The sequence below is a fragment of the Salarias fasciatus genome (assembly GCF_902148845.1).
Source record: "Salarias fasciatus chromosome 7 unlocalized genomic scaffold, fSalaFa1.1 super_scaffold_4, whole genome shotgun sequence".
NCBI lineage: Eukaryota > Metazoa > Chordata > Actinopteri > Blenniiformes > Blenniidae > Salarias > Salarias fasciatus.
This window is the reverse complement of record NW_021941229.1, coordinates 22434022-22455751: the sequence shown is the minus strand read 5'-3', so window position 1 is coordinate 22455751 and position 21730 is coordinate 22434022.

Genomic DNA, 21730 nt, shown 5'->3' with positions numbered 1-21730 from the left:
ATAAGGAGCCACGTGGTGATGCATGTTTATAACCTTTGATTTGAGCATATTCATATTCAGGAGCGCTGCTACAAAGTCAGCCAGGCAAGACGCATCGACTTTCTGTACAGGCCTGTATCGCGTTTTGACAGACACACATGAATCATATTGATTTCTGGACAGGAGCAATATTAAAAGATCATAAAATGAGTCCAGTTGTGGCGTCCATTTCAATGAACGGAGCTAATATGTTTGCTTACCATTGTGCTGTGTCCAATTGCTCTCATAAAAGTTCTCGAATCTGCTCGGTGACACACATTCTTCAACTTTCTGTATTATATTGGAAATGTTCAAAAGCAGATTCACAGTGAAGACTTTGAAAATTTAGAAAGTTATTTTTTATTATTATATGAAGAGACAGGCAAAGACAGCGAGCCCTCATCCTGTGTAGCTGTTTCCCTCAGAGAGAAAGAATAAGGTTCCCCATACCTAAAGCTGCTGATCATAAAAACGAATCCCACATATGAGAATCGTATTTCTAAAAGCACTCTGGGTGAATTATTCATTTTCAGACCTTACTTTCATTTCCTGAACAATATGTCTGTTTTATGAAGACTTCCAGCAGAAGTCACAAAACTGCATTACACATATGACATTTTTTAATCAATAAAAATACCATTAAATTTACTTTTGAAGCAAGCCACAGTAACTTTTACCGTTATCCCCGGCCACACTTCGACCCTGTGTCTTCAGTTATAAACGCGATGCTGGTGAATTGGCCGCAGTGCCGCAGACTGCACGGCAGATTTAAACGGTAGTTTATTAAATCTGCGGTTCATCTTGATCATGTCGTGAAAAATGTAGTCAAACACCACAAAGATACACCGCTGATGCCCCTTTAAAATGGTAGAGATTTGTTTTTTGCCACCATATAATAGATTCACTAAGAGATTGTGAACCGTTTTCCTCCACCCAACATTTATAATTGAAAGTGATTCATGGGAAATAAATATTCATAGCAGTTACAAGAATGCAACTGTTCATGTGAAGACGGGCTGATTAAAACACTGCATGTGTAGCACATAATAAAATAAATGGAGCACTTGGTTGAATATTTAGGGATGATTTGGTGGTTAATGTTTTCACAGCCAGATAAACCTGCTCACTGGTCTTTTATTTAAGGAGTTTGCATGTTTAACCTACATGATGCTTGGTTTGGGTTTGTCTGTGACTTTAATCTTTTTGGGTGAATATGTGTTGTCTAATTTCTTATTTTCCTCTGATGTCAGTGTTATCCTGCCTGTCATCTGGTTTTATCAGAGATAAACTCACCGCAACAAAAGCCTGGAAGGGATTCTGTCACACTTTTAAATAAATTACTCCAGATCTGACCATTTCTTGGCTGTTATTTAATCACTGGGTTATTGCAACAAGAAACAATTGTCTTTTTACTTCCAAATGTTGGCCTAAAGCAAGTGGTAAATGTATCAAGCTCTGCTCTAAGGCACGAATCCAGGGGCAGAGCTTTGATTTGACGGGCGTGCCATGAGGCCAATGGCGTGCAATCACAGACAAGGACGGCATCATTTGGTGAAAGCAGGAAGGCGAACGTCCAAGTTGACTCCGCTGAGCGTCGGCCGGTTTCTGGGCGCAGGCTTTGCCCCTGGACTTTTTCAAGATATTGAAAATAGACTTTGTGTGTGTTTTAACTTTCTCCAGGATTTCCTGCCACAGTACAAAAACAGGTGTTTTCGGTTAATTGGTGACATCCATCGCCTGTAGGTAAGCGTGTGTGTGTGTGTATGTGCTTGCTTCTCTGTGTTTGCTTTGTGATTTGCCGGCGATCTGTCCAGGGCGCAGCCTCTTATCGTCCACAGTCGGCTGGGATTGCCTCCAGCACCCCGTTACCCTGAGTTTTAAAAAAAAAAAAAGAAGACGCGTAGAAGATAAATGGACGGCTGGAAACAAGAGAGCAGGATGCCTTCTCTCCAAAATGAAGAGATTATTCAGAGCAGGTTCCAACACAGGCCTGCATGGACACATGAAGGTCTGGGGAAGGAGAAGACGATGTGGCTGTTCCGGCCTCTTCTCAAAAAGAAATAACAGTTCTGTACTGAATTAAAACCTTTTTATACCGAGACTGACGATAGAGTATGACTAACTTCATCACCAGAGACATTTGGACCAGCAGAGTTCGGCAACATGTATGGATATGTTTAAGATCTTAACACGTTTCGGTGAAGATGGAAGAAAAGAACTGAGATGGGACAAAAATCTGTTCGTAGAAAAAGAGACAGGGCAGGAGAGAGCAAGCAAAAATATACAAGCATAACCTTAGAAAATTCAAATAAAAATCTGTAATAATGCCGAGCCATTTGTGAAGGAATGAAACTCCTCCTTCAAGATAATTGTAATCATGTCCTGCCTGCACCAAAGGCTAAAAATATCCCATAATCGAGCTTTGTTTTTGTTGCACTGACAGAAATTATGGCTGGCGTCATTCAGGACAAAGGAGGAAAGCGCGATGATGTTATTATAGAGTAACAACAAGTTATTACAGAGAAAAGGTTTTGGAAAGGGCATCGTCTGGAAAGCTGCAACGCATCAAAACAAAGTATGTGAGAGTAAAAAGAAATGAAATCCTGGATGACCTACAGTTTTACTGGTCACAGTGAGAGTGGACAATAAGTTAAGCCAGGACTCAAACAAACAGAAGAGATGCTGTACATAACAGACCATGGAGATAGAATCACAGCCAGACCCTTTTTCATCTGCCGTTAAATCCACTGCAACCACTATAAACCTTTCAACCGCTTCCATTGTGCCTAATGGTGATCAAGTGCTTTTTCAGTTTCATTGAAGACGCCTGCCTTTAGCTGCTATGTCTTTACTTCAGGAATGTTCCAATTTGAAGTTTGTAGTTTTAAATCTCAATCAGCAAATATGTTTTAGTATTTATTGTGTATTTTTTAATTTTATAAGATAGTGTCCATGTTTATTCTGTTTATTGTCATGCTTGTATTTGTCATTGGAAACCTTAAATATATCAACCCCATCGGTGAAGACGTTGATATCCGAGCAATTTAACAGCAGTACAGAGTTTGAGTAATATTTCTCCAATTGCACATCGCTGTTAACAGGGGATGGAGCTTGCTGTGTGATGAATACTCTGACAGGGGAGATGGAGATAGGGGGTGCACTTGATAATGAGGCATTGCATTAGACAGCTACAGGCATGGTGCACTTTAAAACAAGCGTGAGAAGTGCGAGGCCTGTGAGAAGAGAAGGGTAGGGGAGTATAAAATAGAACATGACAAGACTGTTGGATCTCCACTTATTCTCTCCAGCTGAGCTGTGGTTTGATCGCAGCACTGGGACTAATTTCTTGGCAGTTTTCAGGCAGCGTGCCTTTGTAGGCGGGCAAAGGTTTAGATGGAATAACTCGAACATATTTCCCAGCAGTCCCCGGGCATAAGAATTGGGACAGTGCGATTGCTAATTGAGTCAATTAGAAGGGTGTGTGTGAAGGACGGCGTAAACCCTTGTTGAACAAGGAAGTCCAAAACGCATCAGAGAGGCGACTTTAGCGTCTTCTGTAGGAGTGTGTGTCGGCTGAGGCTTTGTCCAGGAACCAAATTGCTAACTTATCCGGTTCTTAACGTCTCAGAGAGACGTGTACACAACAGGCTTAACCACAAGCCCTATCATCCATCTGGTCCACCTATGCACACAAAGTGTGTGTGTGGGGATGAGGGTATTTTTATTTTCTTCTTTTTTTTTCCGCTGTCTAGTGACACTGCTCGCGTGGCCTTGCTCGCAATTTTTGGAAAATATTAAGCTTTATGATATTTCTTAAGGCTACCAATTTCTCGCTGAGGTTTCAGATGAGAGATGCTTCCCTTCTGCCCACAGGGAACTCCGAGACATTCACTAATGGATTGTAATGAGCTTAATTTGCTCCAGGATGAGTGATAAGGCTGTGCGAGCACTGAGGCATGTCTTAAGCTTTCATTTTGCCTTACATTTAATACAGAGGAAGGGGTGAAATAGAAGGAAAGAGACATTAGAGTAAAGTCAAGCAGCCAGAAGAGATAACAAACACGAGCATATTATCAAAATCCACTTGTGCTTTTCTGCTTCATAAAAAATCTATCACATGGAAGGTCATTGTTTTGCCAGAATATTTTTTTCTAACTGGCAAATCGTCAGTTTCCCAGAAGAAAATCATTTCAGAGCCTGAATTTTTATTCTGAATGCTGACTTCTGCTTCCTTAAACCGGTGATGGAGCTGCTCCCTCACTTCTGGGCACAGCACCTAATGGCCTGAAGTTCCCTTTCAACGCCGATCCGTAACAAGCCAGAATGAGGTTTGAAACCTTGTCCTCTTCGACCCACTCTGTGTGTTACAGACCGCAGTGATCCGAGCAGACACTGGACAAAAAGGCAGGGCACATCCTGTACAGGTCGCAAGTCCATCGCAGGGCAAGCACAGCGACAGATAAATGCACACACAGGGGCTGTCTCCAGAGAAAACCAAAGCACACAGAGGGAGATCATGCATGCATATGTCACACAATAAGGAGTCGATGTTCTTCATGTGAAATGAGGGTACAAACAACTACCCTGTGCAGCCTGGACAGTAATCATATATCCATCAATCTTTGATAGTGTAGGATCTGTGGGTCGCTAGAGACAGGCTGTGTCAGTGTGGGTGAAGCCATTGTGTCATTTGAACAAGGTTACTAGTCAAACAGTCGCTCACACTTAAGCCATGTTCGCACAATGGAAACCCATGGAAATGCAAGTTTTTGTAAACGGCTCTCAAGATGGAACTTTTCAAAAATTCTCCAACTCTGTCTCCATGAAAAGAAAGTTTTTTTCCTGAAATGCTGTTGCTGTCTGCTTATGTGCACCACGGTCGTAGTAAATAGTTCTTCTGCACATACGTGAGCAGACAGACAACAGCAACAATGGCGGCTCCCAGGGTGTCATGACTCCCATCCTCTCCTGGGAAACCCGTCAATCCAACCTCACCATCTGTCCACAGGAATGCCCGTGTGTTCAACATTGTTTATGTTCATAGTGTATTATTCTCTGCGCACATGTGGTCTCATTACCAAAACATCACCCACTAGTGGCCCAACATGGCACATCAGTTCCAGCTTTCTGCCATGTCCATGTTCACCACCATCAAGTGTGAAGTGAATGAACAATTGCAATTGTAAAGTGACTTTGAATTCCCTGAAAAAAAGTGCTATATAAAGGCAGTGCATCATTGTTATTATTATTATTATTTATCTTGACAGCTCGATACAGAATGGCCTCCAATCACACTCGACCTGGGAATATTTTCGATCTGCAGCGAGCATGCTAATCGCTAACCACTACACCAGTGTGTGGCACATAGAATAACAATGTTAACTTCATATTGAACAAAATTATGATGGGATAATGTCCTGTGAAGAAAGCATTGGATTGGAGTCATTACAGAGGAAAGGTTTCACACTTTAATAGTCATCGTGCAGTTAGTGTAATCCGATCGGGCACACGTATAGCTTTCAATAAGATAATTCCACTGTAATGTGATTTTGCAGTGGCTACATTATTTTACCACAGCAGAGAGGATGTGCTGCTTAAATTACAGAAACTAATGTTATAGTAACAGCCCGTGCTTTAGATATTACATAGGAGATTTAACTTACTTGTTCAAGGCTAAACAGGAATGTGTGTGGGTGTGTGTATGTGTGTGTGCGTGCGTGCGGCTGCTTTCACCTGGCACTTTTGTTGGGCTTTTATCTTCTGGCGGTAATGGGCCCAAGCAAAGTGTGAGCCGTTATCTCTGTGGGTTCACAAAGCGTAATCCCCTTTTCAATATTCTGTTTGGGTTCTGGAGCATGATTAGATATGGCCAACGTGTAGATCTGTGAATGCCGAACAACTCGAACGGAATTGAATCATAACATACGGTTGGCTTGGTTTTGTAACGGCTTGGTGAAGTTCTGAATAGATGCACGGAGACGGCCTCGGAGTGGGACAGCTTTGATAATTTGCGCTTGTCACCTGTAGCTTTGGGAGGAACTCAGGGGTGAGATTGTGACTTCTCCCCCGTAACCTGCGTCACCCACCCTCTTAAAGGTATAATTACTCTCCTCTTATCTTTCATATTTACATCCTGAGACGCACCTGTAGTTGTGAGATGCTCGGGCAGTGTCCACTTTGAAGTGGGAAAACACAATGTGCTTTTCTGATCTAATTAATGCACCAATTAAGAAGAAGGAAAACTGGCTTCCCAAGGGCGGCTCTGCCCAGGCTGTACTAATTAAATCTGGGAAACATGAGTGATATGCTTCCTGATCACATGTGACAGCCAGTTCCACGGTATGGACCGCTACAATAGGTAGGACCACACAATCAAATACACATAAATCAAAGGACACACATGTATTTGAATGTCTTTCAGGGACGTTGCGTTGACTTACTTCAGTTTTCTCCTTTAAATAACCTCAAACCACTTCACACAATGAGATGAAAATGTGCAAAAGAGAGCATTCTCTCCAACGCTTACTCCGACATACAATGCCGTCACATAAAAATCTGATGATTTACATAACTGACACTCGGGATACCCGTTTGTTTACCAAACATCTGGGCCTGGATGTAGCCTAGATTTCTCTTAAGGTCCAGTAATGTGCATGATTATCCACGATCACAGGGACACCTGACAACAAACTCATATGTTTCCTGCAAGTCAGCAGCTGAGTTAGAAGTTTGAGAACACTGTGCTTCATAATTGCGTTTTCTTTGTGCACTGTGGAGAGTTTTGACAGATTTTCGCCTTCAACAAAAAAAAAAAAACTTTGCTGGCGGTGGAGTCTGTGAAAAACCCGAGAAGAACAGAGAACTTGTTTTGGGCAAAAAATGTGTTGCTTTTCAGTTTTTCAATTCTTTGAGGACAAAATGAAATTCCATTATTCTGCAATGACGCTGGAAATCTTAAAAGCTGATTTTTCTGTCTGGATTAAGTGTTTGGCTTGCGACATACCGCTGTGAAGAAGTGGGAAGTTATTGCTGTGGATTGATTGAATTCAATCTTTTAAGGTCCTACACAGCTAAAACGGATGACTCGGGCAGTGATCACACTCACCGAAAGTACCAAAAAAAGAACCTAAAAGCATTTTTTGTGCAAAGTAATCCAGTTTGTTTGTGCTCACAGTGAATCAAAGGAGGGAAATAAAATGCAAAAGTTGTTGGAAATCTGTCTTCTTATATACAGCACATATGGGCCAGCCAATAACACGACCATTTTACCATCATAAGCATAATAACGCCAATAATGTAATAACTGATCAATAATGTGAAAAAAACTGTAGGAAAAAAATACTACTATATTTCAGAATGAGTGCTGCAATGTATTCTTAAATAATATGACTGTGATTCACCATAACTATTTCTGATGAGCAAACTGCACAAATACTACAAAAGCGCTTTAATCTCCCATAAAAGAAGTCGTGGTTATGCACTTTTAAATTATTGGCTGCATTATTGCATTCAGTCTTTTTCTGAGAATACAATTTAAAAAATATTCCCTTTTCCACAGCCTTTCCCGTACGCACACATTCAATTACGTTCCCTAGCATTTTCTCCATTTGCACTTGTCGCCTATGATTTTTCCGCCGATGATTTTCAAGCATAAGGTGCTTCTCAATAAGAAAACACTTGCTATATTAAACTAAAAACATTTGCAGTGTGTCAACATCTGCCCATTTTTGACTAAATAAAACTCCAGATAATTTTGTTTTCAGCAGAATAGTAAATCACAAATATAATACTGAGTTTGTCCACCTTTTCATCCTATTTGTTGTTAATTTCCTGTAACTCGGTGGTGTTAATACGCAAGTGAAGCAAACTCAAACACTTATACGGATGTTAAAGTTGGTGTTGAATGTTGATAAAGTCTTGTAATGCGGTGTTCTTGAATTGACACGTACGGCAACCGTCACATGGCAGCTTCCTGCCTCACCTCTTCAAGCTTCTCATCAATTTGCTTTTCAAGGTCTTGAAGCGACGCCGTCATTTCTCTGGAGGTCGGAGCAGACTGGTCGGTTCGGTGACGTTAAATCACCAGTAGCACGCCAGAGTTTATAAACCAACTGAAGGGAACTGCATCAGCGCCTACTTCCTGTTTTTCCTTCAACACAGGCGCCACGTGTCGGAAACGTCGAATAACGGGTATTTTAAAAGGTGCTTGTTTCTGAAGCTGCACTTCCTCAGCATTTCACAGCTAATTTGATACTCATGAGTGTAAGAATAAAGACAGAGTAAGTGTTTTTATTCTGTTTGTTCTTGATATGTAAATTTAAATCCTATGTTGACCACTGTGCATGCACAAGAGTTAAAATCAGAGCATATTTATTACAACACCTGAGGTGAAAATAACTGAATGCCTTCTTTCACATCAGTGAAATTATTATTACCATTTGACAATAAGTATAATTAGCGTTACTAAATCTGTCCTAGCTATAAATCATGGCATCTGCATTTCGATGACTTTTCCAAAACTTTCGACACAGAATAGAAAAACAAAAGCTTTTCCAGGTTTTTCATGACGCTATGAACCCTGAATCAAGCGTCTGGATTTACAGTAATGATGCAAATTGAATAAATGCACACTGACAAGACATTTCTTCATCTGATGCTACTTCTGTGTGTAATAACTAATGCAGTTATTTTAAAATTGTTATTGCAATTTTGATTATAAGTTGCCAACAATGAAATATTTGACTATAACAGAATAGAATCGTAAATTGTATTCTATTTTACTCAAATATTAGATTACATACTTGGCAAATTAGGCTTTTATTGGCTCAGTTTATTATGTTATAGGCAGTTATTACATTATTGACTATTAATAAAACAGAGATCTGCTATTTCAATAGTGGCAGATGACACACACACACACACACACATACGTTCAAACATCTGAGTGGATTTTAATGGACTGATCTCCGTTTGAGACGGAGTTCTCTATATGGACTTCAGTATATACAAATATTTACGTCTTACCAGCAGTTCTCTCTGTGTTTATCAATTACCTCTCGGTACGTAACGTTCGCAGCTTAAGAGGAAGGTTAAAGTATTTTCTTTGCCACAGAATGAAACTACTAATTAAATGCCACCGCAATAGCAAAAAGGGCAATTAATTAATTATCAGCACCTATTAAAAAGCAAAGCTGCTCTAATTAAAATGCTGTACTTCTCTCATTTCAGGATGATTTCAGAATGGAGCTCTTTATATATTATCTCTGTGGTTTTGTGTAGTTTTCTCTGTTGCTGCCAGATTTGTGCTCCGTAAGTCAGATTTTTTTTTGGGAGGGAATAAACTGCCTCATTAAAAAAGATACTCAAAAATCTTTACTTTAAACACTGCAGATGAGAGATCATTTCAGAGGTGGCCACACTTATCGATTCTGAATCAAATATTAAATATGCATCAACTACCCTTCAGATCGCCTCACAAAAAGAAAAAAAAAAAGAACTGATTATTGAGAACATTTTGTTTTTCATTTCCTGTCTTTCCTGCTGTCTCTGATTGCGAGCGTCATTATTATTCTCCACCTGCGCTGGTGGTTCCGGTCAATTCAAAACGAGTCAATATCAACCTGATGCACTTGTAAATGCACCTATGGATGGAGACGAATCAACACTTAATGACTTTGTCCTTGCACTGTACCCTCTACCCCTGGCCTTGGGGGCAGACACAAGGCAAGCAGATAGTTTTTTTTTGTTTTTTTTTTTCTTTCCCCTTCTGGCCTTCAGCGACTGATCCGAGAACATGCACATGATAACAAGATTGATTAACCTTGAACTGCGCTCCTCATATACAGACGCATTTAAACCCGTGCTTTATAGTAATCGCTGCCTTCCTTTTCACAATAGCTTTCCCCTTTACACCCCCTGGATGGAATTAGGTCAAACGACCGTATCAGGGGATCAGCGCCGCAAACGTGTGCTTTGGGTTGCAATGAATTGATACCGGTGCACACACAACACACACACATACAGTACACACACTACTGTGGTATGTAGTGTAATCCGACCTGCTGCAGTAAAGAGCACCAGCTTGCATGGAGATGCGCACATTCACAATGTTTTCTTTTTTTCCCCCCAGATGTAGTGTGCATTGTTCATAATAACATTTTGATCATTTGTCAAGGTTTTGTAGATCATGCTCATATTTACTATATTTCTCTTGACATGAAACAGCTTGTAATAGAACTGAAAGTTTAACAATAATGAAATTCCTCTATTTAGGTCTTGTTTGAGATGCTCGTTAAAAGCATGTTTAGCATTTAAAAGATGAATCACTCTATTTAGTTTACAAGACTTGTCAGATTTAGTGGATTTGCATGTCTGAGCTTGGATTCTCACATTTGGGGCCGCCGACCGATACGCTGACCTTTGCAGGAACGGAGACCTTTAGGGTCCAACATCGAGGAACTTAAATTGAAGCTTATTAGTGGTGTTGAACAACACTTTTAATTGCTCATGTCTGCCAGTGGACAAGTTTCACAGCACAAGGAAAATAGCTTGTAGACATTCTGATGCCATAGCATAATGTGGGATAGAATCTTTAATGTGCCACTTTGTGATTGTTGTATCCTCAGATGGAGTAGATTTTTCATTTTGTGTGTCTGAATTTGAGTATTTCTTGTTTTTATTGTCCATCTGCTCACATACGCTGCTCACAGACACTGTTACATAGAAAACCCAACAGATCCACACGGTGTATCCATACCCACAAACACAAAATGCACTCATGTATACATGAGAAGAACAGGGATCTCTCCTCTTCGCAGAGGATCTGACTGACTAACCTCCGGACACGCTTAACATGAATCTATACGGCGTTTTTACGGTGCACCACTTCAAACCTGGATTTGTAAATGTATTCCTGTACTTCTCTTGCAGGAATGCAAATACAGTGTAATTTGCAAAATTTGCACAATGACAATCCTGGATCTGAAGGATAATGCTCCACCGCAGAAATTCACAATTCAGTTATGCATGGAGCATGTCAGAAGAAGAAACGGCATTACATCCGAGTTTCAAGGTTATTGAGGGCATGGTGAGATTAGATATAATCAATACTATATAGGTGCTTATATAATTCAAGTGTGTTTCGCCACATTCTGAATTCATGCATGATACACAGCAGAGTTTCCAGTGTCATAAATCCAAGTTCCTGACCACACTAATCCCATTTATGTGATAACGTCTAAGGTTTGATGAGTCTAGTAAAATCTACCATTAATTTAAATAGCAAACAATGGAGACTGCTATTAATACCACACTGACAGTAAACCCTCGGCCGGATAGCTTCACACCCATAAAAAGGCAAATAGATTGTCCTCCAAGCCTGAAGGAAACCGGCCTGCAGATGTCCCCGTAAAAGAGGCAGGGTTCCTTTTGGATTGCGGTTTTCTCTCTTGTAAATCTTGGTTGAGGTGCTCAGACTTCTTTTTCCAAGAAATGGAAGTGGCTGACCATGAAGGGGCAAGTCAAAAAAAACTTGGAAGTAAATGTAAAACGTGTTTGCTCTGATGGACTCCTGCCCCTCTCTGTTCCTCCACTCCGCTGTTTATTTCTTACTCTGCTCGCTCCCCAACCTCTCCGCTGTCGCCCGTCTCTCCTCGTTACCTCGCGCTGCATATGCATTTGAGCTTGGACACTTATTACATGCACGCACACACACACACACACACACGCACACACACACACAAAGTCAGCAGCAGCTCCTCTGAGGTTCAGTTCTTCAAACTCTCCTCAGTCCCTGACCAGAGGCAACTCAAGTGTGTCAGAACTAACATTTTCCTGCCAGCAATACTTTTTTTTTTTTTTTTTTTGTCCTATAGGATGATAATAGAAGGGTATTCATTTTAGGGTTTTTTTTTGGTTTTTTTTGCCCGAGTGTGGCCCTTATGGCTGGCTGAGCTCCCTCCAGTCACACTCACACAGCTCTGTCTGCCTTTGTGGGGCTTCCCCACATGTATGAATTTGAAAGGGCATTGGATCTGCAGAGTCTGAACCAATAATGTGACCATCATCCTGACATGTTGCTTCAAGTGGAAGGGTCTCTCGCCATCGAGGTGAAAAATACAGCCACCTTGTTCAAGTGGAACTGACAGTATGTGCAGTAGACTTTCCAGAGAGAAAGGACGGGGCGAGTCGGGAAGCTGAAGCTCACACGGACGCTAAAGAATAAAGTCACGATCGAAATGTTCAGGACCGATTTATAAGTTGGTTGCAAGCTTCCTGAAGTGCAACAATTTTAACAATACATCCCCCTCTATTGTAAATAATTTCATGAAAACATTCAGAGAATCTCGAGAGCTTTCAGTTTGCAAGTCAAGTGACATGTCCGTATTGTTTTATCCTCACAATCCCTATCTGAAAGCAATGGATTGTTAAAAAAAAAACAAGGAAGAATAGCAAAGTTAGATGACTGGAAACATGGAATTCTTGGACTTTGCAGATGCTTCAGCTCGGAGACGAATCAGGAGAGGGATCATCCGGTTTCTTGCAGAGTACAGTGAACTGAAAAATACTGCGCGTCTGATGGAATGTGACGTTACATTAGTTCTGAAGGTGTGGACAGCTCCCACTTCTGGACCGCACACTGCATCCATCACACACCTGACAAATGCAACACATTTATAATAGAAAGGAAAAGTCCAGCAAAAAGCTGAGAATTCAAGATCAGATGACTGGGAAACACTTGTCTCCTAAAACTCCAGCAGTCGGCCTCCTCGCTGTCGAAATGTTTACACACTTCTGTTCCAAGAAGAGGGGCTGCTACGCAATGGTCAACATGGCACTTTCTGGTTTGAACATGTTTTTATCCGAACAAGTCAGTTTAGCATTTCATAATTCATGTGCGGTCGGGGGAGAGCGGATTTCTTTATCTTTTCAATCATTCTTAAGAATGCTGGCAGAAGTTAAGGCCGGAATTCTTTGGAAAACTCAGCAGGGGGTCCATCGCGTCCAGAAGCTTTACAGTCAGGCTTCATGCAGCTCTTCTATTGAGATGGAAGCTTCCAGGTCTTTCATCTGTCCGTCTTTTAATTTTGAGAGGTCAACTGTGATGAGAAGATTCTCTGTTTCAGGCTCTGATGGGTTTTTCTGTGAGGAATACAGTCTTTTTCATATAATTCTCCAAATGTATTGTTTATTTCTTGAGTGGGTTTATTTAATATGTATTTATGTATTCATTTATTTAATTATTTATGGTTTATTTATGGATGATTTAGCCACTATGAGCTCAAACTGAGGAGACTATACATTTTTCTTTGTTTCGTTACCCAAGTGCAATCCCTGCAGTTGTAATGGTATTTTTTTAGTAAATGATTTTATTATTTTTAATTTTCTTCATTCAGTCAACAAGTGTTCCCTCCTGGGAGGCCGCATGACCCGTCTCCAAGGTTTTAATTTAATCTTCTAATCATTTTTCCATTATCTATTTCTTCTTTTTGGTCTTATATGATAAATGGAAAATGATTTTGCCTCTGGTGACTGCTTTAGCCGTCTCCCAGAGGACACGCAGAGAGACACCAGGCAGGTCATTTGTTTCTAAGAAAATTGTCTCCAGCTTTTCTTTTTTTTTTTTTTTTTTTTTTCTTTAAAGAACGTGATGAAATCTGGATCCTTGAGCAGTGACGTGTTAAATCTCCACTGTCTGAGTGACTGTTTTATTAGCGACTGTCAGAGTGGCAGGTGTCTGGTCACTGATAGTGATGGGGCGGATCTGAGACGTCCTTAATCATTGAGTTACTCACCAAACAGGATTGTCGGACTCCAGAGAAGACGGCGCGCTCTCTCGGTGTGGGGAAGAGGTTGTTAAAAAAAGGAGGGATAAACGCTTGGGCTCTAGGTGTTGGAAATGCACTGGAGTTCTGAAGAGATGGCTATAAATCTACCTGCAGTGTCTCTAATTATGTTTTTTGCAAGAAAATTTTATTTTTATTACTGATTAGTATGGGAACACCTCTCTGTTTAGAGTTATGGCAAGCTGAGGAAGAGTGAGGAAAATGTAATGAAAACAGTTTATGATGTCTTTTGGTGGGGGTGTGGGTTTCTTGCCAGGTGTCGATTTCCACATCTTACTGTCAGTCGTCATGTATGAAATACACGTTTAGAATATTCATATTGTCATTACTGAACTAGATTTCTCACATAAAATGTCTCACTTAGGAATGTTTTTTTTTAATAACATCTGTAATTTTCTTTTTCTTTTGTGGCAGCTGCCACTCAGAAAGCCTTTTTGTAGCGTGTAATAATTTCTTAGAAATGATAAATGGGTTTCCTTCTGATGGCGCCTTTTCCTCTGGGAGCACTTGACATTGTTAGGCCGTTTTTACACAGCAGTGTTTTTCACAGCGGCTATTTCCCTCGACTGGGAGCTGGCTATTTGGCGTTCGATGTCTTGCTCAAGGGCACTTCGACATGTTTGCCGGGGGCAGATGGAGCATCACACCTGCACGTTTCTGATAGATCCACCTCAAAGCCAAGTGTTGGCAGTTCAGGGGATTCAATCACACATGGCGATTCCAATCGATTTCATTTGAAAACTTCCAGCAGATTTTTTTTGCACAACTTTTGTCTTCGTATATTCTCAGAACATGCAGAGAGAGATTTACATCATAGTAGGATCACGGACTAGCCGTGCGCTTCAAGTGTGTCTAAGAGCGAAAGCAGTGACCCTGGGCTTTGTCTGAACTGAACCCACACAGTGAGAAGGGTTCTCTTTCCTTTTTTTTTCTTTCTTTTTTTTTTTTTTTTAAATAATAATGTGTCACTGCATCAACTGGTAGTGACTGTGCAGACTTTCAGCGGCCCAAACACTTCTACCTTGTTCCCTGGCAGCAATTTATCCTTGTCAGATGTGCCTTTGAGCTTTGTAATGCACTGCAAGCTGAGTTTCACTTAGCGAGTGCACCGTCGTCCACGTCTCTACATCTCAGCCTCCGTGTTGCAGAAAACAGCTGAATATTTCAGGCCTACAGACTGTAAATGAAGTGTTTAAAATGTTACAAGACGAGATTACATTTGTTGCAACTTAACTAGCTGTCAAGGATTGGGAGCTGCATTTCTAGGTCCATTTAGAGGAGAGACTGTTTTATTTATCATGTTTCCATCACCGACTGAAATAATCATAAGCTGCCTTAATTTCCCAGATAGATCCGATGCGTTCCAAAGCAGGCCTGCCTACAGCTGGGCACACACTGCACAATATCAGAAATTTTGAAAAAAAGAACTCATTTATTTGCAGCATAAAGCGAAAGTACACATTTCGTGAGCTGACTGTCTGATTCTCAATTTCTCTTATGTCTAAAAAGCATTTGCTGCTAAAAGTGTATCAAAACTGTATAGTAAAAAACCAAAAAGTAGGGAGTAAAAGAGGTGGATTCAGTTTGATGTTGCTCTCCATAGAACGTGCACGGATAGCATTGGCAGCTCCGTGACGGTTTGCACAGAGAGGCAGAAGAAGACCGAAGGAGAGAATTTTAAGCCGAGCCTCCACCGCGTGACAGCTTCATGACAGCCGAACAAAATCTGAAACATGTCAGACATTGTCATCGCCTCTCGTTAGACACCAGTTGGTTGGTTAGTTGGGGAGCAGTAAATCAGTCTTCACCCCCCCCTCCCCCCATTAGACTTGATGTTTAATGATCCCGAGCAGAATGGAGTCGCTCGAGTCCCGGATAAGACGTGGGAATCAGAAATCAGGAAAAAGAAAAAAAAAAAAAATCACGGTTCAAACCCCGACAGTGTTCTACTGTAGTGTAGAAAAACTTCAAGCAGTCGTGACAAAAATGCTGCAAAGCACGAGTGCCTTCAAGAATAGCTAATAGGCTGCAATATGCAAAGTGGATTCGAAGAGAAAAAAAAATCAGTTGGTGACCGCTCTTTGCCTTATTTTTTTTTCCCTCCAGACATTTGCATGCAGCTTCAAAGGTACTGAGCTGGAAGGTTGTTAAAAACCTCAGGACCGAACCAAAGACCTTCACATTCGTTCGCGGTCTGTTCTGTTTCTCCAGACAGACTTTACCCCACGGAGAAACACCCTTTATGGAGACCACGTTATTTATAATGTGAGACATCCTGGAAGTGATACTTATCACTGACATTGACTGTGTGTTTAGAGTTGATGTCCTGTTTCAGAGGATTAATTTAAATGCTCTCAGGCTTCATATGAACAAAGTTTTAAGGGGAAAATGGAAAAGCAGCCCGTTTACACGACATCAAGGCTCAGAGCCAATGAAAATATAAGTTTTTGAAAACTCTCCAACTCCATGTAAACCGACGAAAATGCTAAAACCATTGCGTTTGTCATGTGTTTTATGCTTTATTGGGGTCACATTGGTTATCACTGATGACCTTTCACCTCCCAGAGCCTTTTATTAAAACATTCAAATGGTTTTTAGAACTTTTATTCTCTCCTGTTTGAACTTTGGGATTTCAAAATATAAAGTGTGCTACAAATAAAATTTACCGTTACGTTTATTATTATAGTTTAGCTATTATCTTATAGTTAAGTTTAGGGATCTCTTTACATTTTGACTCATTTAAGTTGTTTTTGTCAAATCTTTAGTTTAGTTTTCGGTTTCTTTTCCGAATGCAGATGAGTGAGTTGTTTTGTTTTTTCCATTTTTTTAGCACAGCTGCGTCATTCAGTCCTCGCCCACGTTTTGTGAACATTTTTCTACTCTTTTTTTTTTTCCCGACAATTGTTCATCATAGTAAATTATGTTGAAGACAAAACATTTTTTCCTTGCCGTCACTGCTTGATTTGTATGAGTCTCTGACAGTTTTCAACCAGAGAACCAAACACCGGCTCTCAAGTGTCCAACGAATTCAGTTAAGTGACTCAGCATCCACACCGACCATGAGTCACTGTTGAAGCTGATTGAATTACATGATTCAGCATATACAGTGAATCATGGCCAATGAGGCAAATGCATTTCATGTGGATTGATGCGGATATTGATGTGAAATTTCTAGCTTGTATCATTTCAACATTGTGTAAGTGGCAGTTAAATCCCATGATGGTACAGCAATGATCAGCGGGGTTCAAACACAGCCATATTGGCTAATTTAGATTTGTCTGGGCAGCGTGGTGATTTGATTGTGTGAAAATCTTTAACCAGCTATGTCAACAACAACAAAAACTGCAGCACCAGATAGCCTTGTCCTGTAGATTTTCACCACTGATGCATTAGCTCACAGCGTACATGCCACAGGCGAGGAGCATCTTTCACGTTGTCATGAAAAGAGTGAGGAACTCCTGCTTCAAAGAGGAATATTTACTAATATAAAGTTGCCTGAGAGCAGATCCTCAGGAATAAGGAGTGCAGGGGTGGGTTGTTAGTCATACCCTGCAACCCAGCCTTGGGCCAGTGGACTTGAAGTGAAGCCTCGCTCACTGTAAACACTCGCAGGTCTTCACGCCGGTGTGGCTTAACATAATTTAGCTTTGCTAATTAGCTTTCTTTGACCTCACCGTGGTCGCAGGCTGGGCGCCCCATCAATTAGGCTTACCAGATATGATGCTGACGGATATGGCAAGGTGTGAGACAAAGTGAGGAAGTGAGCCGCAAGGGAGTGACTGTCAATCAGCGCTATCGATCATTAGGCACATAAGATAGCATCAAAAAAATGCTATATTCCTTTATCAGACTGGTAATCTTCTAAGTAAACACAGGTAAATAAGAGAATTAACTGAGGGTGTCGAAGTGTATCTCTGTCCATAGTATTGCATATTTCAAAGTAATCTCCAGCTTGACTTACTTCAGCCGGGCGCTTGGACTGGACGAAAGTATGCAAAGATATGGATGGAGGAAGATGTGAGAATGAAAATGAAAAAAAAAAAAAAAAACTTTTTAAGGACAGTGGTGGTAGATGCTTGACATCAGTAGATGACAGTGTCCTCATATGTGATGCAAATATATTCTGGGTGAAAGTATAGTGCTCTCCTCATTAGTGGCCTCCTAGTTTGACAGAGGTGTTGAGGTGGCTGTCATTCACCCTCAGTAATTATCCAAACCATGAATTGAAGAGACCCGTTTCCTGTACAGCCAGACATCCTGAGAAAATCACCTTTGCTCACTGTGCATTTCCTGTAGATGATTTGTTTGACTAATACCCTTTTCTTTTTTTTTACATGCACAGCTACTCAGTACATCTTTGTTGGTTTTAATGTGCTCCTCTGTATATTGATATTGTGCACTTGGGTCCTTCTGCTGATCAAAACAAGCTGTTATAATTTACAGTTTGTAGCCATGCGAAAGGAACAGTCACAAGCATTAGCAGAACTCCTCTGGGGGGGGGGGACGGGACCTTAAATGCCTGAACAACATTTCATGGCAGTACAAAGAGGGTGACAGGATGACAAACCGACCCTGGCATCCCTAAAGTTGCACTGCTCCCCAACAAGCTCGAAATGCAAAGTGTTAGCAGCGATAATTGATTGGTGATTTGCTACAAACCTACTCCGACTGCATCCTAAACACATCGCAAACCCCATTGTCACAGGAGCAGGCGTTCACTTTTCAATTTCACTGTTTTGCAAGCGATTAAGTGTCTGGACTTGAATAATGAGAAGGGGGGGAAAAAACGGAACAATAGAGAAATCTGTGGCAAGACACCGACGTCTCCGCAGGATCTTTTCACACCCCGACCGCTGTTTCCACGATGACTCAAAATTACCAGACTGTGCTCCATGAAATGAGCACATTTTGTTTTTTTTTAAGCTTCTTTGAAATGACACACAGTCTGCCGCCATCTGAAATGTGACGTTACGTTATAATTGCTGTGTCACTCGTCAGTTCACATAAGTTGATGAGTGGCGGTGGTGGTCAGGAAAGGAAACCAAATCAGTACATCAACCCACATCTCAAACGCACATTGTGTAATTTTCTGCTTCCTCTCAGAAATTTTGTGCCTAAAACAGTGTAAATCGGCATTTTATCCAAATGTGACTGTCCCGCTTTAACTCTCTTGCGCTATCGATAGCTGCAGCTTCTTGAAAGACACTTTTAGCCACTTGTCTACTCCTTTAAGACACAGAGCAGGCTGCTTAATTAAGTCCTTTATACTTGTTAATCAATACAAGACGAGCAAATTGCTGTACTTTGAGCGTGCACTTTGTTTAACTTCTTCCTTAACCACAGAATTGTCGTCCAGGGCATCCGTACACTCCAGGCCATTATATAATTAGCAAGAGCCAACATGGGCCCAGCTCAACAGATGATGATAAAAAAAAAAAAAACTCTCAGTCTGAATAAATATTCTAAGCCTTAACCTCAGAATGATGTTATTTAAATGCATTAATATATATGTGTATTGTTGCTGACCTTCAGTTTGACAGGAATGCGCAATATGACAAGAAAAGGGAAACTATTTGACTAAATTCATAAACAAATAAATTCTATCTGTTGTTTTCTTTTGTTGGATTTAATGTTTAAATTCAAATGAGATGTTTACGGGGATTTTATTCTTCTGAGAGAACAGGCGGAGGGACAGATTGATGTCGACTGAGGAGACAGAGTGGATGTATTAGAGAAAGGTGGAGCAGGAGAGGAAAACCTCAGAGAAGACTGAATGACATATTGAAGGAAACAGGTATGATTGCTGTAACAGTGGAGGAGGCAGCCGGATAAGGCGAGATGGAGGCAGATGATTTGCTATAGAGACAAAGGAGGAGTACAGAAAGAAAAGGAAAACCCAGGCGATGTTTACATGTCAACGTTCTCGGTGAAAGTGCATCGGTTTTACTTTTAAACTTTATTTATTATGGATGTGATGCACATGTGCAGTGAAATTCATTGTTTCAGTTAAAGTTTTAGTTAAAGTCATTGTGGTGTGAATGGGCCCTAAAGCCCATCTTCCACCAGGATTATTCCAACCAATAGTCCCCATTGTAGTTATAATGGCTGTTATTCCTGGATGTGGTACGGCGGCGTTTTAGTTGAGGCCGCAGCGCAGCGCAAATGACACGCAGCGAGTCTGTTTCCTCTGCTTGCCGCAGCCAACATGCAAGGAAATGGAGGAAGGCCGTTAAAAACATACTTCTCCAACTGAAACACAGCCTCAGGTCCTCGATCCACATCGTTAACACGGACTACAGCCCAAAAACGGGCCACACACCATTAAGCACAATGGCTAAAAAGAAGAAATATGCAACTACTAGCCTATTTACCCATGATGGAGGTACAAAAGTAACTGAATAACGACAAATGAAAAAAAAAAAAACCCTGCCGTCACAGTGAGTTTTTCTCTGTGATTGTTGACGCCTGTATCCACGGAAGCAATGCCATGATATCTCACGAAATATTACAGTTCCCACGCAATCGCGTAATCTCGCCAGCCCCGTTCCTTTGTCAGAAACAATTGAAAAATGTTTAAAAAATTTGAACTTACTAAACAAGGACAAGGCGACTGTTGCTTTTCTGTTACTGAAGATTTCACTCCTGATGAGGTTACTTTGGAATAATTATTCTGTGGTGAGTCACCATCCATTACGTCACGGAACTGTATAGTTTGGGTTTAAATGGCACTTCTTGCTGTTTTATCTCTTCTCCATATTAAATCTGAGAGTTCCTGGCTGTGTTCGCATGTGTCAGGCTGTATGAATCAGTAGAGTGATAAGAGTTAACACCACGAATGAGGAGGCTGTTTATCGACCTTCCTTTTCAGGTGTATGAAAAAAGCCTTATCATCACCTCCCTGAATCAAAGGCGTGAGAAGTGCTGCTGAGTTTCTCCTCTCTGTGACTCCTCTGTTTGAGAGATCGTCAATATATTTTTGCCCTCCCAATATGTCATCAACATCGTTTTTCTTTTGTTTGTTTTTTTAAGCGTTGGAGTCATCATTTGGGGCCAAACCAGGGTGAAAATGTTCTTTAAGTGGAGAGTTTCAGTGCATGGAGCTTCACCACGGCAAAATAACAAATGGAACCACCGTCCTCTCAGCTCCCCAATGTACAACTCTTTAGAGATAATAAATGCTGCTGCACTTGATCTGTATCAGGATTCTTGTTGTTTTTTTTTTTTATTTATTTACACCACATAATCTTTGCCCAACAGCAGACAGTCTGGTGATTATTGTGGCGTTTTTGTCCTAATTTAGCAGACAGTTTTGTGTTTTTCCAAAAACTTTGGTGATTTTATTGTTGCTGGAAAAATAATTTCAGCAGATAAAATGGCAAAGTAACTTGTTATCTTCAGTTAGTCATGATGTTACTGGTCATATCGAATCTTTTTATCACTTGGGAAATAAAGTGTTTGCTTGAAAGGAACACTGTTGTTTATTTTTTTTTCCTAGATTAGCCGAATTCATAATATTTGTTGAGATGTTAGTTTATTTCTTCTTTTGTTGGCCGAGAATCGTCCTAACTGAACGTTTTCCGTTATGTATTATTACAGATCAGCATGGATTTCACCACTCCTGGGTCTGTAAAGTGAAGGTATCATAAAAAAAAAAACGTGCACGTCACAAGAGGGGAGGGCTGCACTTCTGTAGCAATTGCTTGTGATGCATGATAGCAGCACTGAAATACGATATTGTACTGCAGAAGACTGAGAAGAGGCCACATTGAAAGTGACGTTTTCAAACTTTGGCAATGGAACAAGCCAAAACTGTCACAACTCGCAACAGAAACTCCGTCGAAGCGGCATCCTGTTTGAAAAAAGAAAGG